Genomic DNA, 8,431 nt, shown 5'->3' with positions numbered 1-8,431 from the left:
AAGTTGATCATCAAATTTGGGCTTGGCTTGACGACTTGGAAAGGGAAGTCTAATCACAATGGGCTCCTTCTCTTTGGCCTTGTCTTCATTTTTCTTTGAACTTTCTTCTTTTGATGATTCTCCATCTTTGGAGTTTTGCACAATTTCTTCCTTTTCACTAGCTTTCACAACTTCATCCTCAACTTGCTTCTTCGGTGCTTCATACCTTGTACCACTTCTCAAGTGAATGGCACTAACCGTTTCATGTCTAGGGGGATTACTTTGAGGTGGTAATTGCCCCTTTTATCTTTGTGAGCTTGAAGATGCTAGTTGAGTCAATTGTGTTTCCAACATCTTGGTGTGAGCTAGAATGTTGTTGATGGTGGTTTCTTTTGCTTGGCTATCTTTTTGCATTTGAGTGAAAAATTCTTGTTGATTCTTTTGCATTTGGAGGACCGCTTTTTGGACATCAAAACCTTGGTCATTTTGGTGATTGTATGGATTTTGATTTTGGTAACCTTGGTTTTGATTGTAAAAGGGTCTTTGATTTTGGTTTCTCATGGGTGGTGGAGTGTATGTTGTTTGAGGGTTTTGAACATTTTGGCTTTTGTATGAGAGATTTGGATGGAATTTGGTGTTTTCATTGTAAAAGTTGGAATAAGGGGTACCACTCTTGTATGCTTGGAAAGCATTCACTTGCTCATTTGTTCCCCTACATTCTCCTTGGTCATGTCCCAAAGTTCCACAATTCTCACATATCCCACTTGGGATTGATGAGGATGCCGTCATGGCATTGACATGATGCTTTGATGATTTTGAGTTTTCCTCAAGTCTAGCCATAGCTTGTTCAAACTTCAAGTTGATTGTGTCAATGTGAGCACTAAGTTGAGCACCCAATTGAGTAACGGAATCCACTTCATGCTTTCCTCCTCTAGTAGCTTTGCGAGGTCTACTATATTGTGAGTTATGGACCGCCATTTCCTCAATCTTGTTCCATGTTTGATTGTCATCAACTTCGGTGAACATTCCATTTGATCCCATATTGAGAATGTTCCTAGAATCTTCATATAAACCATTCCAAAATTGTTGCACCAAAAACCATTCGCTAAGTCCATGGTGAGGACATGAGCGACAAATTCCTTTAAACCGCTCCCAAGCTTCATACAAAGACTCTTCATCCCTTTGCTTAAAACCCGTAATTTGAGCTCTTAGCATGTTGGTCTTTTCCGGTGAGTAGAATTTTTTGTAGAAAGCTAGAGCCAACTTCTTCCAAGAATCTATTCCAAGGGTGGCCTTATCAAGGCCCTTCAACCATTGCTTCGCGGTGCCGATTAAGGAAAATGGAAATAAGACCCATCTAATTTGGTCTTGAGTCACGCCCGTTTGAGAGATAACATCACAATAGTCGCAAAAGGTTTCCATATGAGAATGAGGGTCCTCACTAGGCATCCCCCCAAATTGGCTCCTCTCAACTAGTTGGATGAAGGCGGACTTGGCAATAAAATTTCCGGTGAGATGTTGCGGTGTAGGAGTACCATTTGGTAGATTCTCCTCGGTGGGTACGGAGTGTGACGAGAATTTTGGCATTGTAGGTGGATTTTGTGGGGTATGTGTAATGGGTTTTCTTCTCCTTCTATTGCGAAAGGATTGACAAACTCACTAGTGGGTTGAACAACTTCACCAACACCTCTCAAATTCCTTCTAACAAGTCTCCTATTGTTCGTCAAGGTTCTTTCGATTTCACGGTCAAAAGGTAACAAATCACTTTGTAACCTTCTAGACATGCAAAATATCAAACAACTCAAAAACAATTAGAACAAACCTTGAGGAGTTTTACTTCCTCAAGGTGAAGAAAGACACAACTAATAACAATAAAAAGAAATCAAAATCAAACAAACACCGTCCCCGGCAACGGCGCCATTTTTGATGCGATCCCGCTAAGTGTTCACAAATTAAGATGTGGTCGTTGGTCACGGTCGAATCAAAACACAATTTATAGCTTAACAAGCAACTCTACAATTAGTAAAGAGGCAAGTAAAGGTCGGATCCCAAGGGACGGGAGTGAAATGAGATTTCTATTGTAACTAGTGGTGTCTAAGGGGTGTCACAAATTGAGTTGATGTAGAAGGTTACTAAACTAGAATAACAATGAAAATAAATAAGCAAGATGAATAAAAAGGGGTGTAAACAATTGATTAAAGGCACTAGGGTGTCATGGGGTCATAGGGGAATCATGGGATATGATCATACAAACATGTTCTCAAATTATAAGCAAGCAATTATTGTTGTGATGGATTGAGTTGGGTTATATCTTACAATCCTAGGAAAGTTTGGGTCCCGGAGCCGAATCGATTTGATTGTACAACACCTACAAGTCGACTTAATCTTCCCTACTCAACAACATGCATGGTCTAATGAGACTCGAGTTGGGTTATGTCTTACAAGTCTCATTGAAAAGATAGAAGATGATAGTAAATGCAAGGATTCATAGGCTTAGCATTTCATCAAATATAACATGTGCATGAGTTGAGATCAAAACAAGCAAGCAAATAAAACATGAAAGCATATTAATTTAAACATGAATCATTCCCCATGTTGGTTTCCCCTAATCACCCATTAACCCTAGCTAAGAGACTACTCACTCATTATCATGTTGATCATGCTAGCAAGGTTGTCAATCATACCAACAATATGAAACATGATGAATAAATGAAAGTAATTAACAATAATCAAAAAGGGATTAAGAGATTATACCTACTAATGATTCCAATAATAAAGCAAGAATAATAGAAGTACTTGAATGCTAGATTGAGAGGTTGTCAATCTCCCAATAATAACCCAAATAATCTTCAATTACCCAAAATAAAGGATGAACAAAAGAGAGATTAAAGAACTAAAACTTGAATTAAAACTTGATTAATACTTGATTACAATATTGAAGAGAGATTTGATTGATATTAACTACACTAATTATTGATAAGAAGAACATGCTCCTCTAATTAGCCTAATGGGGTATTTATAGTGGAAATTAGGGAGGATGCATTAGGGTTAACTAAGGGCTAAACTAGTAATTACACTTTTTAAGTTGAGCAAGGAGGACCCGGTATTTTCTGAGAGAAGGGCTTCTCTTTTCGTAGCTTGAAGAAGACAATCCGTGCTGTGAAGAAATCTGGGCGGAATAAGGTCGGGACGGACGGATTTGGGTGGTGGAATCCGAGCGGATTCTGAGGAATCCGGACGGATTGTTGAGGGGGAATCCGAGCGGATTTAGGCACGGGACGCTCGGATTGTGCGAGTGGGCCGGACGGACGGATTGTTGACAATCCGCTCGGATTGTCGTCAAAGATAGCAACTTCTTCTTTTCTTCCCTTTTCTTCATAAATTCCTTGGGGATTTCCTTGGGGACTCAAGGATCTTTCCTCAACATTGCTCTTCTACTATGATATGTACAAAGGCCTTCTAATCTTGTCTCTCCTTGATGCTTGGTCATTGAATTCGATCAATTTAGTCTCGTTTTGCCATGAAAATGCAAGATTCTTACTCCTTTCCTACCAAGGGATCAAAATCTCAAAGAATATGCAAAACAAAGAACTAAAGATAAGAAATGACCCAAATAGGCACTAAAAAGCATGGGAACAAGGCTAATTCGGGGGCTAAATATGCGCCAATTATGGTCACATCATTTACTCCCACTAAACTTCATGTATAAACATGGTTCCTCAACACTTCGAGAAAAACCATTTTGTTTAATAACATGATCAAAACGATGATTCCAACTCCTTGACGCTTTCTTAAGACCATAAATGGATCTCTTAAGTTTGCATACTTTGTTAGGATTATTAGGATCCACAAAACCCTCAGGTTGTGTCATGAACACTTCCTCTTCCGTAAAACCCGTTCAGAAAGCGGTTTTGACATCCATTTGCCATATCTCATAATCATGAAATGCAAGAATCGCTAACATTATCCGAACAGATCTAAGCATAGCAACTGGTGCAAAAGTTTCATCATAGTGTAAACCATGAACCTGAGTGAAACCTTTTGCAACCAATCTAGCTTTGTAGACATCTTTATGTCCATCCATGCCGATTTTAATCTTGAATATCCACTTACACCGAAGAGGTCGAACATCTTTAGGTAAGTCAACCAGTCCCATACCGATTATCGTACATGGAATCCATTTCGGATTGCATGGCCTCGAGCCATAGCTTAGAGTCAGAACTCATAATAGCTGCTTTATAGGTCTTAGGTTCATCACTTTCTAAAAGTAAAACCTCATAGTCACCATCTTCCTCGATAATACCAAGGTATCTATCAGGCTGGCGACTAACCCTTTCTGACCTCCTAGGTTCAGAAGGAACAATAACCGATTCAGACGTAGAAGGAACATCTTCCTGTATTGTCATATCAGTTTGTGGCTCTTGAACTTCGTCAAGTTCAAATTTTCTCCCACTCTGTCTTCTAGAAATAAACTCTTTTTCTAGAAAGACAGCTTCACGAGCCACAAACACTTTGTTCTCGTTACTATTGTAGAAGTAATATCCACAAGTTTCCTTAGGGTAGCCTACAAAAATACACTTTTTAGAACGAGGTGCAAGCTTATCGTCGGATTTGCTCTTGACATAAGCATCACAACCCCATACTTTCATGTATCGCAGATTCGGGACTTTCCCTTTCCATATCTCATATGGAGTTTTGTCAGTTGCTTTAGTGGGACTTTTATTAAGTGATTGTACAGCAGATAAAATGGCAAAACCCCAGAATGACTTAGGTAATTCTGTTTGACTCATCATCGATCAAACCATATCTAATAAAGTTCGATTCCTCCTTTTAGCCACACCATTTAATTGTGGTGTGCCAGGAGGAGTTAACTGAGATACAATACCGCAGTTTATAAGGTGATCTTTAAAGTCACTGCTTAAATATTCCCCACCACGATCTAATCGTAATGCTTTAATCTTCTTATTTAATTGGTTTTCCACTTCATTCTGAAACTCTTTGAACTTATCAAAAGCTTCACTTTTATACCTCATTAAGTAGATATACCCATATCTACTCATGTCATCGGTAAAAGTAATGAAATAGTCATAATTACCTCTAGCGTTGGATTGTCATTGGGCCACACACATCGGTGTGTATTAAACCCAATAACTCACTAGCTCGAGATCCTTTTCCTAGAAAAGGTGAACGAGTCATCTTGCCAAGAAGACAAGATTCGCATGTACCAAATGATTCGAAATCAAAAGGTTTAATTACACCAGTTGACACTAGTCTTTTAATGCACTTCTCGTTGATGTGTCCTAATCGACAATGCCATAAATAAGATAGATCAGGATCACCTATTTTGAGTCTTTTATTATCTAAATGATAAACATCGTTGCAAGTATCTAGAATATAAATACCATTGATTGAAATAGCTTGACTATATACAATCCCATTAAGGGAAAAAGTACAACACTTGTCTTTAATTACAAAAGAAAACCCTTCTGTGTCTAACACAGATACGGATATTATATTCCTAGATAGCGTTGGTACAAAATAACAATTATTAAGATGCAACTCCAAACCCGAAGCTAAACTAAGTACATAAGTTCCTACCGAGACGCAGCGACTACTTTAGACCCGTTTCCCATTCGGAGATCGACATCACCTTTGTTTAGCTTTCTTATGCTTTTTAGGCCCTGCAAATGATTGCACAAGTGAGAACCACAACCAGTATCTAATACCCAAGTTGTATTTGAAGCATAATTTATGTCAATCATAAAAGATTCAGTTGAGAAATTACATGTCGGCTTCACAATGCCAGCTTTTATGTCATCCAGGTACTTTGTACAATTACGTCTCCAATGTCCCTTGTTATTACAATAATTACAAGTATCTTTAAGAGGATTACCCTTTATGGATTTTGGCTTGGTAGGGCAATTCGCAATTGCTTTACCTTTGCCCTCCACCTGAACGGGCTTCTTACCTGCATTCCTCTTAAACTGCTTCTTCCCCTTCACGTTAATTGTAAGCACATCTTTCCTCGTACTCCCACTCAATCCCTTATCCTTCTCTGCTTGCACAAGCAGAGAATGGAGCTCATGTAAACTCTTTTTCATGTTCGTCATATTGTAATTTACCCTAAATTGGGTAAATCCCTTGACCTGCGAGAGAGAGTGGAGCACTCGGTCCACCACAAGTTCGTCGGGGATCTTGCATCCCAACCCCTCTAAAGTTTCCACGTACTCAATCATTTTAAGTACGTGTGAACTTACAGGTTGACCATCTTTGAGGTTAGCCTCAAAGAAACGAACAGCGGTGTCATACTGAATTATTCTCGGGGCTTGAGAAAACATAGTTGAAAGCCTCGAGAATACTTCGTGTGCATCACGAAACTTGACACATTGCCTTTGTAAAGCAGGATCCATTGAAAAAATCAAAACATTTTTTATTGCAGCGGAATCCTTTTGATAATTTGAAAAAGCCTCCCTTACATCGGCAGTGGCCCTAGTACTAGGCGAAGGAGGAGAGGGATCGACAAGGTAACGTAATTTGCCATCACCTGCGGCAGCTAATCGAAGTTGTTCCTCCCAATCTTTAAAATTACTACCGTCGGCTTTTAAAACATATTTGTCCATAAAAGAACGTAGCCATGAATCTCTAGTTATTGTGGCGGTTTCACTAGTAGAAGTCATCGTGATTACTACAAAGGAAATAAAGGAAAAATTAACATTTATCGTCTAGAAATATTTAACTTGTGAAACTATTTAACAAGTTCCCATTTATATAATGATCTCCCACTGAATTATATAAATGATTCCAAGATCCAATTTTATATAAACACGGGCACGGTGGACCGATTCAACCCATATTTATATAAATTTGGTGAGTCAACAACTTTGACTGATTCTACTACTAGAACTCTTGGTTGACGGATTTTCTTAAAATCTATCTTTTAGCCCCAGAATAAATATGGGCACGGTGGACCGATTCAACCCATATTTATCCCGTTGAGTCCAACCAATTTTCACGCGTAATAACTTTTATTACCCTACTTACCCAACGTAAAAAGAGTGTACCTCGGTGATCCGAACCTACCTCTAATGAAGAAGGGATTCATAGGTGCTATTATTTGGTAAGGCTTAATCTCAATTTTAAACAATTGTGGGAGATCTTATCAAATTAATTGTCTATCACTTTTAAGTGAACTAAATTGGTGAATGCTAGACAATTAAATCGATAACAACAAAAATAAAACATGTAGTGACGATTTGGCATGAATGCATAAAAGAATTAAAACAAACAAGTCCTAATATGGCCACCTAGTTAATCTAATTAACTAAAATTATTACACTTCGGAAACCAACTCCTTGGTCCCTTGAGTCTTCATAAATAGGCCTCCTTCTTTAGGATTTCTAACGCCTTTCCGAAAAACACCGTCTTCATGAAAACTCCGTCTTTAGATGCTTCATCTAATTACTAATAATTAAATTACATAACAATAACCTATTATACAATTTGTAATAAAATTAAAATAAAAACTATTAATTAATTACAAATTAGGCTATACGAAATCGCAATTAATTACAAAACAAGTCGATATTCCCTTACATTTCGGGAAATACCAACTTCTACCTATGACCATATTAGGAAAAATTACATAATTATAATTCTAAAAACCATTCATCTAAATGAATAATAAAATGCATTATGGAAAATGACATGCCAAATCGTCTAACTTACCAACAATGATCATTTGAGCTTGCTTTGACGGAATTTTTTACCAATAAAAATTCATAATCAATTCTTAAAACAATTTTAAGACTTACTCATCATATTAATCTGGTCTAATATCAAAATAATTATTCTCAACAATTATCTTGAATTTATATGGGAATTAAAATACAATTGTGACAAAAAAAAATGATATGATAATTCACAATTATCATACAAAAATTCCATTTAATATAAAAATTCTTGGAAAAATAAATTTTAAAACCATGAACATTCTGGTCTTACACCAAAAATGCCATGCAAGTGAAAAATTTTGGTTTTAAAATTTATTTAAAACGAATTCACAATTTAATCGGTAAAGCGATAATTTTTACGATTTAATTCTAAATCAAACCATAAAAATTGAAATGACTTAAAATAAAATTTTATACATTTTGGAACAATTTTCAAGAGCTAAAAATTCAAAAATTTCGAGCCCTAAAATTAAATCAATATTTATTTACAAAATAACCATTATTTACCCATTTTTATCAAATAAAAATTAATAAACAACCTAAATTAATCACATTAATTTAAAGTTTCTATTTTTCTCATAACTAGAACATGCATGTGGTTATTTATAAATAAATATGCATAAAATTAACATGCAACCCAATTTAATTAACTCTTAATTAATTTTAATGCATTTTTACTCAATTTTATGCCATTTTAAGTTATAAAAAGTGGAAAAATTTAA

The 8,431-nt window shown here is 36.5% G+C and overlaps 1 non-coding gene across 1 annotated transcript; it reads left to right on the top strand.

Annotated features, from left to right (window-relative positions):
• Positions 1 to 1,087: 1,087 nt before the first annotated feature.
• On the top strand, positions 1,088 to 1,194 carry LOC141593689 (small nucleolar RNA R71). The gene has a single exon (XR_012521759.1). It is a non-coding gene; the product is annotated as a small nucleolar RNA R71 (small nucleolar RNA).
• The last annotated feature ends 7,237 nt before the right edge of the window (positions 1,195 to 8,431 follow it).

This window comes from Silene latifolia, chromosome 7, assembly GCF_048544455.1.
Source record: "Silene latifolia isolate original U9 population chromosome 7, ASM4854445v1, whole genome shotgun sequence".
NCBI lineage: Eukaryota > Viridiplantae > Streptophyta > Magnoliopsida > Caryophyllales > Caryophyllaceae > Silene > Silene latifolia.
The sequence above is the reverse complement of the archived record's forward strand: the minus strand, read 5'-3'. Positions and strand labels throughout refer to the sequence as shown.